At 33.8% G+C, this 16,941-nt stretch overlaps 1 protein-coding gene across 4 annotated transcripts in view; it reads left to right on the top strand.

Annotated features, from left to right (window-relative positions):
• The window catches only part of DNM3 (dynamin 3), a 562,491-nt gene that overhangs the window by 534,420 nt on the left and 11,130 nt on the right, over window positions 1–16,941 (top strand). The gene's annotated exons all lie outside the window — the stretch shown is intronic.

Here is a 16,941-nt window from a genome sequence, read left to right on the forward strand (position 1 = left end):
AGGAGACTATTTCCACAGTGTTTTTAAAGGGCCTTGTTACATGTTTTTTCAGACACCAAATGTTGAGGATGAAGGGGAAAATAGGAGATGACAAAACTATGCATTTTACATGCATCAAAGCACAAGTCATGTGAATGCAGACAGGCAACTGCTAGTATAACAATATGTCTTTGTTAACCCAGAGGTAACTGGCATTGGGTTAACTAAACAGAATTGCTTCAGTGTTCCATGACAAGAAATAGCAAATAGTCTTTCATTGTTCTCTTTAGGGGCTCTGAATTGCTGGCTTCCACAAATGGAGGGAAAGGCTTTCCAGGGGTTTAGTATTCCTAGCCTTGCCCTGGGTCTCACCTGATTGATAGAGGAAAACAGCCAAGGCAGAAATCTGGCACAGGAATCAGTGACCAGTAGAATATGCATAGTCAAAGATTTATTTTTCCCCCTGGCCAGTCAGCAGCAAATTGTCACCAGTTGGAATCTGCTGAATGTTCCTATGTACAAGCCGATGTCAGCTTAAAAATAAATGGCTAGACTGTAAGCAAACGTGTACTATGTTGGCCATGTCCTACAATGTGATTGTTATAGTTTTTTCTCTCTTATTGTTAGAAAAGAATAAATTTACAGTTAGACGTTCTGTTTCAGCTAATTAAGAGTTAATTATTGTCCAATGAGTTTTTCCAAAACTTCAGCTTTTCATGGAGTACTAAATTGTAGCTTACGTTCCATTCAGGTACTAAACTCTCAGAATGGGCAAAGTGGTCCCCTTTCTTTATGAGTTATAGCCTATTAGGAAAAATTAGAAGAAAAATGTAAATAATGCTTACCACAGTTGCTTTGACCAATAACGACCAGGAAATTCAAAATGAAAGTTTAAATGCTGGATCCTTTCCTCAAAGCCTTATGTCTTTAGGTGTCTGTCTCCAGCAATAAAAGGAAGGGGTTTAAAAAGGAGCTGAGGGGTTGGTGACTTTTGTCTGCTTGTCACAATCTTATAGCTGTCTAAATGTAGAACTTTAAAATAGTTGACATGAAAAGCCTTTGGCTTGTTCATGTCTACATATAGTAAGTTTCCTCTGTGGGTGTGTCTGTGTCTAAACACATATTTACACCCTTTGGTTGCCAGATAAAATCTATCTCACTTACAGAATCATGTGGTCTCAAATAATTTAATACTTTTTGCCCTGGCCAGTGCTTACAAGGGAGGGGATAGGGGAAAGCTTGAGAGATCTGTGTGTTGATGCCAAATTGCAAGCAATTGGATGAGGGTGAGGGTCACATGACTCAATGATTCAAAATTAGAAAAGTTTCTGTAGAGGGCAAGTCTAAAGCCACAAGGTATGCAGGCAACTTCCCAGTGTAGGCAATGCTCTAACTTAGTATGACCCTTGTTCTTTCCTTTTGGATGCTCTTCAGGCATCACAGCCACAGGGTGTACAAAAAATACAAAGAACCAGTGCTAGAAAATGCTCAATTTAAAAAAAAATGGTCCTACAAACATAAATAAATATCCAGTGTGTTATTTAAGGAGAAGCAGAAGTGTTAGAGCTGTTATTATTCACATTTACTATAGAAAGAACAGCCCATCCCAGCTGCTCAAAAAGACCAGTACTTCAGATTCTCAACTATTCAGCCTAAGCAAAGTTAAGTTTTGACTGAGATTTGCCTTAAAACATAAAGAATTTAGAATCTGTAAGAATGTGGTATCTTTTTATTTTGTAAATTATTTCAGACATTGAAAACTAGTGCCAACATTTTGTAATTATTCTAACAAACATAAATCAAAAAGGAGTTTGCAATTAATGAGAAGGTAAAAACCCTTTCTCTTAAATATCCTTTGATGGAAGAATCAATAAAAAGCAATGTGGGCCAAATGTATAGCAGAGAAAGAGAGAAGAAAACAGGATACTAGAGACTGGATAATCCACAACTCACAGAGTGGGAGTGTTGTAGGATTTGATTTGAACATCACAAACTACCTTACCACATACTACCTTTCCCCCATCCACTAAGAGCCTATAATTTTACTGAAGGAAGGAGCTCCTCCTTTCATGAAGATATCTGGTTTAAGAGTTTTAGTGCACTGCCTAGGGGTAACGAGAAAAGTGACTGGTCCAGGACTTATAGTCAATATGTGAGAAGGAAGATGAGGACATTTCCAGGACTTCTATAATTATAAGAGAAGCTTAATTGTGCGAACTTTATCACCTCACATCTATCTATAGTACCTAAGGTTTTCAAAGCACAGTGCCCACAATGTCTCTATGATGAATGTTTGTATCTTTAATTAAAATCACATTCTATACTGCACCCAGTTTTGTTGATTCAACTTAAAATTATTCTCAGGATCAATTTTGAAAGTGACTAATCTTTTTCTCAAAGTTTGAAATCAGGATACTGGCAGTCAAATCTCCACATACCTACTAATATCCATACCTTTATGTTAATGTAGGAAAAAAATTGAAAAATTAAAAAAAAAGTCACTACTATTTATAATGATCAAGAGAAAATTTTAGTTTTTATTAATGATGGGAAATATGAAATAAGTTGAATAAAGAAACCTTATTAGAGAAAATTCTAACTCATTGATTGCACTGAGTTGAAAATTAATATGTGTTGACTACAGGAATCATGCAGTACAGAGCATTTCTTTTGTCTCCCAAACCCTAAAAATTCCAGAAACATAATTTGGAAATGAAAAGAGATCTTAGAGATCATCCAGTCTGATCTATTTGTTTTATAGCTGAGGAAACTGAGACCCACAGAGGAGTGACTCTCTCAAGGACAAACGGGTAATCAGTAATAGAACCAAAATTTGAAAATAAGTTTTTCTGGTTCTAATCCAGGGTCTTTCCACACTGCATTATCCTATTTCCAATATATTGACCTTATATTTCAGTTTGTCAGACTATATAAATATATTTTAAGTACGTTTAGAATATTGTATAATTTTTTCAGACCATACCATGCTAATTTGAAATTATCTTAATGATTAATAACTTTAACATCATATGAGAAATACATTTTAAAGGATATTATGTTAATAAATATACCCTATTCCTCCTCAAATTTTGGTTATATGACTAAATGCTTCATTTTTATTTTATGTTTTACTATGTAGGTAAGATCATTTAGCTTAACATTATTGCTTAATACCTATTCAGCAGTCACAAGATTCCAATTGCTTACAAAACTTCTAACTTCAGTCCTCAGGAACTAATACTCTTATATGTAGAGAGTTTACCTTTCCTGAACCCCTAAGTCTTTCCTTCCCACAGTGAAATCCTGAAAACAAATCCAGTCCCTTGCCCTGTAAAACAAATTATTCCATTAGTGTTTTCCTGAAAGCCATAATAAGTGTAGAAAAGAAGTCCCCAAATGGATTTCTAGATTTTGCAAGTGCATACCTATAAAATATAAAACTTTCAATCCATTTTATTAATGCTACCTTTAAAGTCCTTTTTTATTATTTGTTTCTTATTCTCTCACTCTACACGAATATATAGAAAGAAAAAGATACATAAAAAATTGAGAAAAGACTAAGAGTGATTACAGAGATCATTGGGTCCATTATCTCTAATGTAAGGGGCAATATTCTCCTGCAATCATTTCTCATTTCACTACTTTCCTACTTCATTCTTTCCCAGTTGTTTTTTTCTTTGTACCTCAATTCAGTAGCATCATCCAAAACACTGGACCCCATTTTCTTTTCCTTTAGTTTCTTATGTTACTCAAACACCTGCCTTCTAGCTGCTTTTGGCAGACAAATACAATGAGGTAATGAGAAGAAGAAAATGTCCTACTCTCTTTGGCTTCATGTAGCATCCAACATTATTCAAAATAGTACTTTGTTGTCATGCCCTGTCCAAAATTGCTTTGAGATCAGTTGTTCAGAGTTTCTGAAGTTGAGTCAAGAAGTAATTGTGCAGTGTACTTCCTCTTGAAAACTAGAAATTTACTTTACATTCTATATTTACTCTAATACATAGAAATTACATTATATTATTAAATTTGTTATTTTTATTTCAGCTATTCTTATTATCTGACCTTTTCTATCATACCTGTGATGTTTAAAAAAAAGCATGCAAAGAAAGTTTATAAGATGTAAGAGAAAATGAAAGCCTTTTATTTATAAATGTTTTTAGCTTCTCTTTCCCAAAGTCCAACAATTTCCTCATCAAGGGCCTCCCATGGTCATTGCAGCAATGTTTTTCTGAAAGCATATTTTATGGAATATGGCTCCAGGATGATGGCAGCTTTTGTTAAGGGAGATCCCTAAAGGGCTCCCATATGTTTTTCATTGATTTTGCAGTCTAGACTTGCTTTATTTAGTGACTTTGTGCCTGAACTGGTAGAGTTTTTGTAGGCGCTTTTATTAAAAACAACAATAATAATGACTAAAAATTAAAACATAAAACAAAAAGCTTAACTTATTAGAGCTCTGGATCTAGGACAAGGAAACTGGTTGAAAATTTATCACATGCTCACTATTATTATTCTTCTCTATACACATCAATCCATCACCTTACTCTCACAAAATTGTACAAAAATAGAAACTAATAAGGAACATCAATATCTATTTTATTCATACAACCGATACCAAATTTTTGATGAATTCTTTGTGACTGAGCTGATAATTGTTAGTCAAAAATCTCTGATTCTTTCTCCAGACTCTTTATATGACCCTGGGGACTTATGATCCCTGCCCTTTTACCACTAACTTTTACAAACATAGCATTTCCTTTTCAAGAGAGAGACAGAGAGACAGAGACAGAGAAACAGAGACAGAGAAAGAGAAAGGGGGGCAGGCCAGCCAGCCAGCCACTGAGAAAACGGAACTGAATTCTCTAGAGTTCAGAAGTGCCTTTGCCACATGTTGAAAATTTAGTTTTCAAAAGCTGTTCTTGAGTCTTTTTGACTAAGAAATACTTAGATGCAGCATAACATTATCAGAAAGAAAAAAAAAATTACTAATATTTCTAGATCTACCCATAAATCAACTTTTTCCTCCCTGGTAACAGCTCAACACAGCAAATCTATTCTCAGTTTGACTACATCAGAAAGAGGAAGAGAAAATGAGGGCCATTCTATCTCTACCCAATATCATTACTTGGTTTTGTATTAAACATTTAATTGAGCTTAGTCACATATTTACTCATTGACATGGCAGCTAGCAAGGCATACTGCCTTTCTGTTTGTTTTTCTGTTTGCTTTGTGGGGGAAAACTTTTAAAATTTCTTCTGCCGCATCTAAGAACTCCCCCTGCTGGAAATTTTTGAAAGTAATGGTATTTCTTTAGAAAATAATCTCCAATATAGAAACCATATCTTACCCTGCAGGAAAATAGGAGGGGAAGGGGGATACAAGAAAGTGAGAGAAGAAGGGTGATAGAAGAGAAGGCATATTCGAGGATGGAGAGGATCAGAAGCAAACACTTTTAAGGAGGGTCAGGGAGAAAAGAGAGAATGGAACAAATGGAGGGGGAGAGAGGATACCCTTAGCAATTGTAATTGTGAAAAGAATTTTGAAGCAAGTTTCTCTGATGAAGTCTTCATTTCTGAAACATATAAGTAACAGAATCTAATTTATTTTTAAAATGAAATATTCCCCAGTTGATAAATGATCAAAAGATATGAAATATGCTCAAAGGTCTATAAAATCATGCATACTCTTTGACCTAATAATACCACATTATTAGGCCAATTGGGTGGGATGAGGAGGAAGGAAGAGAATGTGGAACTCAGTTTTAAAAACAAATATAACAAATTGTTCTGACCTGGATAAAATGACTATTCACGGGAAGAAGAAAAGAAAAGAGAAGAGAGGGAGGAGGGAAGGGAAGGAGGGAAGGGAGGATGAGAAGGGAGGGAGGGAAGAGGGAGAGAGGGAGAGAGAGAGAGAGAGAGAGAGAGAGAGAGAGAGAGAGAGAGAGAGAGAGAGAGAGAGAGAGAGAGAGAGAAAGAGAGAAGAAAGAGAAAGAGAAAGAGAGAAAGAGAAGGAAGGAAGGAAGGAAGGAAGGAAGGAAGGAAGGAAGGAAGGAAGGAAGGAAGGAAGGAAGGAAGGAAGGAAGGAAGGAAGGAAGGAAGGAAGGAAGGAAGAAAGGAAGGAAGAAAGAAAGAAAGGAATAGAGGGAGGGAGGGAGGGGGAAGAAGAGAGAGAAAGAAAGAAAGAAAGAAAGAAAGAAAGAAAGAAAGAAAGAAAGAAAGAAAGAAAGAAAGAAAGAAAGAAAGAAAGAAAGAAAGAAAGAAAGAAAGAAAGAAAGAAAGAAAGAAAGAAAGAAAGAAAGAATTTGTTGCCCAACTAACCAGTTTATTCAAATCATTAATAAAAAATGTTTAAATATAGCACAAGGCAAAGCACGTATGTGAAGCCTTGCCTACTCTATTAGATTTCCTTCCAAGTTGACATCAAGATATTGAGTCTGGCCATTCAAGCAATTCCAAATCCACATAGTTATACTATATAGTTCCTAAACATATATATTATATTATAAATATCTCTCTCTCTTTTTCACAAGAATAGCATAAGAAACTTTGATAAATGCTTTGATAAAAATCAAGGTTATATCCATAGCATTCCCCTCAACAGCAGACATTGCTTATTTTTATGAAGTCATGTGAGCTCTTTGTAATCACTTCTTTTTCTAGATGGTCACAAATATATCTTTATGTATTTCACAATTTTGCCAGACATTGAAATTTCTATAAAAATTCAAAATTTTAGAGATGTCATTGACTTTTCTTTTGTGACAATCATGTCAATACTTGCTCTTTCCTGTGCTTGTAGTATCTCTCATTTTCCACAGCCCTTCAAAGATCACCAACAGTAGCTCAGGCATTGCCTTCATCAATAATCTCAGAATATCATGTAACATAATTTATCTTGAATTGGTCAAATGAATTCAAGGACAACTAGATCTTCCTGTTTATTCTATCAGCTCCCTTTCAACCATTTTTGAAATGGCTATTCTTTCTAATCCAAAACTCCTTGTTTTGTCCTTGACTGAAAAAACAGTATCAAAATAAGAGTTGATTTGTATAGATTTCTTTCTATCACTTATTATCACAATAAGCATCAATCTTAGCTCTTTAATGATCCCCCCTTTTTCCCCAATATTGTGAAAAACAACCAAATACCTTTTGTTGTCCTCAGGTTTCCTCTCCAGCATCAGCTCATTTTGAAATTTAATATTTTTATGCCTTTCTTATGGGATGGTGCCATTCTTCTGAACTGATCCTATTGCCTGCCCTTCATTCTATTCCTCCATACCTTTTAAAAGTTTGTTTATTTATAAATATTTTGTGTGTCCTCATTCATTGAATTCTCTACAAAACTACTCTTTTTTTCCTCACTGGAATTATTTCTCTTTGCAATTTCATTAATATAATTCCTTCATCCATTCAAGAGTGATTTCCCCTATTTGATTTTTGTCCCTAAAATTTCACTTATATTTTCTCTGAAATTTATTTTATCAAAATCTAGATAGCTTAAGAATTTTCCTATAACTCTTCATCACAAATTTTTAAATGTCCCACTATGATTTTCATCATTTCTACTCCATTAACCAAACCTTGCTTGTTGGTAAAAATAAGATTAATCAATTAATAATCATCAAGTATTAATTGAATGTTTCTTCTGTTCCAGGCACTATTTTAGGCATTTCCAAACAATTATGAGGAAGTACATTACAAATAGTAATAGAATTCATTATCTCCCAAGAAGTAGAGACAGTCTGAAAAGTGCTTGAATCATGTAACTATTAATTCACAAATCACTTAAGGATATGTCCCTAGAAATTCAATATTTTCCTACCATAGAAAGTAAAAAATATAAAATAGCTCTTAAATTCTACAGAAACAATCACTCCATATTCTCAGTTCAAATTATTAATAAAGTTATTAATTACATTCTCATGAGTTCATTAAAAAATTGCAAGTAATTTACATTTTGGCAAATTGAGTGATACTTAAAATATTAAACACTAAGGAAATTTTGTTATCTAAAAGAAGCATGTAGTATATCTTTAATAATATAATTTCCCCCTTATAAATTTCTTTGAAACAAAAAAGAATTATATATAAAGAATTTTCTTTTAAAGGGTTGCACCAATTTTGTGGTGAGTTGATATTACATCCTTACACTCCCTATAGGAAAATTTGTAGTACTTCACTTTTGATATTAGACATGCTTAATTTCTGCTTGCATTGATCTTTTTAAAAGCAAATAGTATTGATTAATATCATTTGTTGTAGTCCTACTGATTGCTAATGAATAACAATTAACTTAATAAAGCCTCATTCTCAACAATTCTAAACCTAAATTTACAATTTGACTACTTCTTAAAATCAATGGATTTCCACTATCTTTCTACTCTTCACCTTATAATAATGAGAGTAGTAGCAGCTGTCATCTTTATACTGTATCATTCTTTCATATTTCTTTGAGACTGACATCACCCACATATCAAAATATGTGAGGTATTTTCTCACTTACAGAATTTAGAGTCTCTTATAAAGGACCTAGACCATCCAGTCTAATTCATAAGCAAAAAGAAGTTCCTATTATAACAAATCTTATACATGGCCATTCATTTTCCTCTCTACTAAGGGTTTCCTCACCATTCCATTTTTGGACAAGCCTGCTTAATAAGAACTTTTCCTTACATCAACACTAAATCTGTTTTTTATTGTTTTAAGGTTTGTTTGCTATAGTTTAGTTTTGTAATTTCTACTCTTTGCTCCTGGTTCCTCTCAGGACTAAAGAAATTCAGTCTACTCCCTCTTACATATGAAACTTTAAGATATTTGAAGACAATTATCATTTCCTTCCTACAACCTCAAGAAGTCTTCAGTTATCCAAGCTAAACATCTCCAATTCCTTCAAATGCTTTTTATATGACTTGGTTTTAAGAACCTTCCTAATCTTGGCTATCTTCCTCTGGTTACTTTCCTGCTTATTGGTTATTTTTCAAAACTGATACCCATAATTGAACTTAATATTATGTAATATGAACAGGAAAGAGAACAATAGGCCTCTCATTTCCTTATTTCTTCAATCCATGTTTCTCAATACAAATCAAGAATGCATTAGCCTTTGGTCTTCCATGTCACAAGAATTACTACTACTAATAATAATGAGCTAATATGTACAAAGTGCTTTGCAAACTTTAAGGTTTTATGTAAATGCTAGCTAGTATTATTTAGAATTTCCTAAAACCTCTAACAAAGGTTCACACCACTGCTTTTTTCTTTTAGTTTATTTTATGGTATAACTGACAGAAATATTTTGACATGGATTAGAAACTGATTTCCTTTATTTTTGTTGTCAGTTATCAGGATCCCATCCATCCTAAGCAATAACTATCTTCAAACTTCTTTTCCCCAACATGGTAAAAAAAAAATATTTTAAACTCTCTCTTCATTGTCCTTGATGTTCATCATCAATCTCAGTTTATTCTGATTAGCTTTTTATAGGACTATGCTACACTTTTGAATTTACCCTCTATTCCCTATCCTTCCTTTCTCTATACATATATATTTCTATATCTTTTTTATTTGGATGAGTTATTTTAAACATTTTTTAAAAATTGGTTGGTGCACTTCCTGAACATCTACAATTGTCTTTTTAAACAACTCCTATTTTTCCTCACTTTCAGAAGTTTCTTTTTGTCAGTTTCATTCTTGAGACTCCCCCTTCCTCTTGTGAACAACTTCTTCAAAATTTAATCCATAGAAAATATTATTTAGCTTTTGTGTGTTATTTGCTATTTAGCTTTTTTCTGAGATCTTCAAAAATCTGCTTTCCCAAAATCTAGAGTATTTCGAGATTATTTGCCAGGCTTTCATAGTTTCCCTATTATATTTCCTGTTATATTTCCCTGTTATATACTCTATATATTACAGCTCTGGAAACTAAGTCTCAGATGTTAAGTAACTTGATCACCATCACATAATTAGTATCAGATCTTACTGACACAAAATTGCACTAAACTGTGCTTATACCCTCCTTTTCCTCTTTTACTTTTTCTTTTCTCCAAATGAATTTAAGTAGCAACAAAAGCAAATTTGAAGCCACCATTTCTAGGAAGTCAGGACTACAGCACTTACCACTTTTTTTCATCATTGCAGAGATGACATATTTACCAAACAAAAAGGATACTTGCTGAGATTGACTTTTCATCCTAAAACTTACTCTTTTTCCATTCTAAGAGTAAGAAGAAAGCATGGAAAAAGTATTGGATCTGGAGTCAGAAGAGTTGGATTCAAATCTCAATTTTGCCATTGACTCACCTATATGCCTTTGAATAATTCATTTCTCTGGACCTTCATTTTTTATTTGTAAAATGAGGGAGTTGAACAAAAAAAATTCTTAAGGTCCCCTTCCAGTTTCCAGTTTTAAAAGAGTTGTCAGCCTACTGAGATTATCTACTATTCATTGATCATGACCTGGAGATCCACATCTTTGTTGTCCTGAGTATTTTTACTTTATCTTTATTAAAGCAGAGCTCCTGAATCTCCCCTAATTTAATCAAGCTAATTTCCCTGAAATCCAAAGGAATTTGTCCTGCAAGAGTCCTAATGTAAAGTTGACCCAATATCCATGAAAAGCCCAGATTTACCTAAGCTTAACCAAAGTGGGTCAATGTCCTCAAGGGGAAGTTGACATGTTTTACTTCTTCTATTCTTACCACCATAAATCAGAAAAGGATGAAACAAAGAAACTGGCATATCCTTCTGATTTACCAGAGAAGCCATTCTATTCCTCCACAGTTCCATGCACCCTGCAGCAGCATTTGCCTTTCTTGTGACATTTGGTAGAGTGCAAAAATAGTATACAGTGCCCAGCCCTGCAGCTACAAATTGTAAGGCCATTATGTTGGTCTCACATCTTTCAGCTTTGATTTGAAAGCAGAAGCATGGCTCTCCTATAGTAACTATAAACCAACCACATACACACAGTGTTTCAATAAACTCTAAGTGATACAAGATGCTCCATTTCAATTAAAAAAATGGCAACTTAATGAAACCCATCACAAAGAAGAGCAACTGAGGAACAGTTGTTGCAAAATTAATAACTGCTCCACCCAAAACAAACTCTGTTGTACAGTGGACTAAAAAAACCCACTTTAAATAGATTAGAGGCTGAAGTAATGAAGTAAATATTAATGGTTGACCTGAAATGTACTTCTTTAATCTGCTTAGACATCATTCTATGTCCACACAGAGGCTGTGGTCCTCTGTGTCTGCAATATTTCTCTCCTCACTTCTGCCTCTTGCAGTCCCTTTTATTCAAGCCTTCCGTTAAATTTTGCCTTCTCTATGAGGACCTTTCTGATCTCCCCTTTGTTGTCAAATACTTCTTCTTGAGCCTCTGTATTTTAGACATTCTGTATTTGTCATCTGTATATATCATCTCTATAAGAAAAATTCCTAAATCTATAGATCTAGTTCTTCCTTGTGACCTACAACTCAATCACCAATTGCCTTTTGGAGTTTGAAGAGAATACCCTAAAGGCAGCTCAGTCTCCACATCTCAAACTCATTATCTTTACCCCTACTTCTTTTCCTTTCCCCAATGACCCTATTACTATTGAGTGCACCATAGTCATCTCAGCACTCAGTCTTGCTGTCATTTTGACCCCTCACCCACACTTAAGTTAAATCTTATCACTTCTGCCTTCAGCCCCCTTTTCCTCACTCATTCAGTGACAGCCCTCATTCAGGCCTCTATCACCTCACCAAGACTACTGCAGTAGCCTTCAAATGCATTTCCCAGTCTCTCCATATTTAAACTATCTCAAGCTGCCAAGGTGATTTTTCTCAAGGTCAGGTCATGTCACCCTCCCCAGTGAGCTCCAAAAACAATATAACCCCCTTCATTTGGCTTTAACACTCTTCAGAACCTGCTCTTCCCACTGTCTGACTCCTCCAGGCATTGGCCATCTCTCTAATTTCATACACTAGCCATCCCCTAAGCCTGGAATGATCTTTCTCTTTCCTTCCTTCTGCTGATTTCCTTTGCTTTCTTCAAAACTCAACTCAAATGCTACTAACTAAAGGTGTCTTTTAATCCCCTTTCCTTCTCAGATTGCCTTATACCTGCCATGTTTTTGCTGTCTTGTACAAACTGAGTGGTTCACACACAACGATTGCATTAAAATTCTCTAGACTATTACATTAACTGTGGATACCAGACACATAAAACACAAGACCAGTGCAGTGCCTGGCCCATAGTAAGTTCCCATAAATTCTTCCTAATTGATTGGTTGACATGTTGCCCTGAGAAAATGTAAAATCTTTGAGAATAGGACTGTTTTCCTTTTTATCCTTATGTTCTCAGCATCTAATATAGTGTCTGTCACAAAAATAGGTACTTAATAAATGTCTGCCAAATTGAATTTGCTTTCTGTCTTTCTAGTGGTTCCCCAGAGAGAATATTTTAGCATTTTTGTATTAGTAAAATTCACCCTGAGTCCCAGAGTATTGGAGTCAGAGAAATCTCAGATGTTGCTGAGTCTCACCCATACCTGTCCAGGAACACCTTTTGCAATGAACCTGAGATGTGGTAATTCCAGTCATTTCTGGAAGATCTTTAGTGAGCAAGGGATTCTACTGCTTCCTAAAGCAGTCTTTTTCTACATTGAGATACTGATCATTGTTGGGAAGATTTTTTTTTAATTTATATTATCCTAATTTGGGGTCTTTGTTGCTCCCTTCCATTGTTCCCACTATTACTATGTGAGATCAAACAGAATAAAATCTAATCCCTCTTCCATGCAATCACCCTTCACCACAGAAATGCTTTCTTATCTCCATAAGTCTCCTTTCTCCAGGCTGAATATTCCATTCCCTCCACAGGTCCTCATAAGTCATCAAGGCTCTTCACTTTCCTGGTTAGCCTTTCTCTCAACATTCTCTAGCTTAATAGTATCATTTTTGACTCCCGGAATTAAACAGTTCTTTTCAGGGGTTTTCTCCAGGGAAGTTGCAGTGGAACTCTGTATTACCTGGACTTTATGCCTGCCTTACTGCCACCTGATAGTACATTAGATTTCTTTGGCTACCACTGTGTACTGATACTGAACTTGCAGTCCACTAAAATTTTTAGATTTTTTTTTCAAATGAACTGCTGTCTAGTCATACATTCATTTATGAACTTGATTATTTGAACCAAGTATAAGATTTCATATTTATCCATATAAAATTTCATCTTAATAGTTTTAGCCCAATCTTCTCTCCCATTAAAACCTCTTCAAATCGTGTTTTTAATAAGTTAGTATTCATTTTATATTATATTCTAATGAGATATTAGATGAAAATCTACCAAAAGTTTAAAGTTGGATGTTTTTATATTATTTTTCTATAAAACAATTGTAGATTCAGGTTATTTGGTTACAAAATATTCATATTTATAGTTCATTTTGTTCCTATAAAACTGGGAACTAGAACATGATACAGAGATTCAATTCAATGCCACATTTATTAACCTGACTATACAGGTCACTGTTCTAGTATTGTAGTTTGTATGCCTGGTGTCAATATTAACCAGCTTGAGAAAAAGTGTTGAAGTTTCATTTATCTTTTTGGTCAAAATTCTTTCTTTGTTTAAATGTCCCCTGCTTTAGTCAGTGCAACTATGCTATCTTTTCAAATTTTTTTCATACCCAATGATATTGGCTATTGATAAATTAATCCTCTTTCTTCTCCACAACACTAATTGAACATGCCCATCACTTATAGCTGGACCACTCAAGCCCTCGTCACTTCATGTAATCTACTAGTTATTGATTTTATAGTGTTCACCTATTCATAATTCTACACATAGTAATGGTAATTATATTTATCCACTATTTTGATCACATCATTGTTACTAAGTGATGTTTGGCCCTGTTACAAATTAATGAATCATAAAGTATCAGGACTACAAGAAAGTTTAGAGACTATCTTGTTCAATTCCTTTTGTTTTACCAATGAAGAAATCAAGAAAGATCAAGCAACATCCAAAATCATGAAGTTAGTTAGTTGTAAAATCTTGGAAAGGAAGATTGGAACCAGGTTACAGAGAGACTATGTATATAGATATAAAGCAAGAGATGTGGTAAAGTCCATGTTAAATGCAGAAAATCAGATTAAATTCAATAATATTCATTCTAAAATTATCATAAATATATTTCACAATGTAAATCAAAAGTTAAAATCATTTTAAAACATCTGACTGCACATAGACCATTTAAAACAACCAAAAATTCATAGAATGACAAAGTTAAACGAACTTAAAACTCATCTAAGTCAAACTCCTAGATGATAAATTAATCATTTGTAATTTACTGAAAAGGTATTATCCAGCCTCTGCTTAAATATACCATCAGTGACTTCAATTATTGGGAAGTTCTTTTTAATTTTGAAATAAAATAAAATAAAATATTGAAAAAAAAGTATAAAGTTTCAGTTATATTTTGGAAGATGCCTGCATGTGAAAGATCTCATTCCTTTAAAGTGCTGGATTAATGAGATGCTGATATCTCATTATAATGCACATATGTTGATTCTTGTTCTGCTTGCTGAAACTACACTAAATAAATTCAAACTCTTTTCCCACATAGAAGTCCTTTAAATATTTAAAGATAGGGATCATATCTTCAGTTCTCCATTCTCAAGAGTGAACAGCCTCATTTTCTCCAATGAATCATGATAAAATAGTTTCTATTTCTCCAGCTATCCTAGTCACACTTCTCTAAAATCTCCAACTTGTCAACATCCTTCTAAAAATGAAAATTATTCTGATCCTCTGGATCAGGGATTCATCCCTTTGATAGTCTGGTGCATTCCTTCTATAGAACCCTTATAATTATTATATTTCTAATGAAATTAGTTACATTTAGGTATGGTTATCAAAAAAAAATTTTAGGTACGTTTACAGAACCTAAGATAAGAGACCAAACTCCAGAGGTTTATCATCTAAGCAGATAATAATAATACAAATCTTTAGGATATCCATTTTTAAAAGATCCATTTTTAAAAGACCACTTTAAAACTATTTAATTATTAATAAAGAAGAGAAAGTTGTCTTTAAATAAGCTAGGAGTCATGGATTTAAATGATTAGAAGAAATCATCAATATTTTTAATTAATCATGGTCAACTCCAAAAGAGGTTGTTTTCCTAGTCAAATTAACTAATTGATATTGCTTGGTAAAAGCTTATCAGTTTTATTAAATGACAAAAAAGAGGAAAAAAATACCTTATTGTCAATTTAAATATTCTTTTTATGCATTTAGTTACAGCAATTACTATTACTATCATTATTGTTGTTGTTATTCACATTTATATAGCTTGCCTTAGTAAGAGAAGGTAGTTAAGTATTATCGTTTGCATTTTTACAATTGGTGAGGCTAAGTCAACTAAATAAGGGACAGAACCAAAAACATGAATATTTCTGGAATTTCTGTTCTGAGCCAGGGTTTTTCCATTATACCTGATCAGCTGATGACCCCCCCATAGTACAATTCCCATTTAGAGCCTAACTGGCATCTGATTGGCACTAGTGATGGAGAAATGGGTTACACACATCTCAAAGATCTAAAACATCCTTTGGTCATTGGGTCCCACTGGTTTGTTCCGTTCTGTGGTTACAATGTGGGAACACTTTATACTTCTTTTCTAAATGATTTTTTTTCTACTTTCCAATCCCTACTGTCCAATCAGGACAATCACTTAGAGCATTAAGGACACCAAATACAGAGGATGACAATACTTATAACTCTTTAGCAATATACAAATAACAAGGCTTAGCACCTCATTAACAGGAATAATTAGTTAAAATAGGAAGCTACATCACAGTGAGTCAACAGAGCTCTTCTTGTACACACACACACACATTCACGCCCCTTATTACAGTCTCAATGGGATCTCTTTTTCCACTCCTTACCCTCAAGAGAAGACAACACATTTTGTGTTGCTTGACCTAGAATTGGTTTGTGATACTTGTTCAGCAAGCAAATAGTCTTAATGATGACCTTGCTGCAATCAAGAGATGTTCCAACTTGCAAGTGAATTCTCTGTCATTTTGAAATAAAAAGTGGCAGCTCTTATCAAAACTAAAATTAACATATAAGCTGTTAAATTTGTGTCAGTTACAAAATATCAATAGTAGCCTAGATACCATGCACATAATAAAGAATAAGCTTAAACCCATTCCCAGTAAAGATGAAAGGAAAGAGGAAGGGAATGAGAATTTGTCTGCTATATGCCAGGCACTGTTCACAATATTTGTACAAATATTATAATTGAGAATGTTCTGTTTAAAAAAATGAATCATGGGACCAGGGAAGGAATTATCATAATAATCTGGAATAACCAAACAATCATGTTGAGCTGCTTAGGTTTAGTAACACCCCAAGTTATATACCTTACTGATCTAATAGCCTCTTCCATTTTAGACACTGCTAAAAACAAAGAATATCCAAAGACTCTATGTACTTTATCCACAGGAGAAATTCTTAGGTCTTCACTCCAAGACCATTTGTTTCTTACTTTAGGTTATTACAAAAAAAACTTGGTTATTTAGTTTTCCATCCCAATAATTTTTTTTAAAGAATCAAAATGGAGATTCCAGAATCATTTAAGGTAGGGACAAAGAACCTTATGTGACTCTGTAGCCCCTCAAGGCATAATTCATTTAAAGAAATGGGAACCTCAAAAAAGATGTAAAACTATTTTTAATATACTCTAAGAAAGAAGTATAGTGTACCTAACAGAGATAATTATCAAAAAAATTTAAAGCATGCCCATTGTGATGGTAAAAAGTATAAAGTTTCAGTTATATTTTAGAAGATGCCTGCATGTGAAAGATCTCATTCCTTTAAAGTGCTGCATTAATGAGATGCTGATATATTTTATTTGTAATGAACTGAAACTTTTCCCACTCAGCATTTATGAAAATATGC

Source organism: Sminthopsis crassicaudata, chromosome 4, assembly GCF_048593235.1.
Source record: "Sminthopsis crassicaudata isolate SCR6 chromosome 4, ASM4859323v1, whole genome shotgun sequence".
In the NCBI taxonomy this organism is placed as follows: Eukaryota; Metazoa; Chordata; class Mammalia; order Dasyuromorphia; family Dasyuridae; genus Sminthopsis; species Sminthopsis crassicaudata.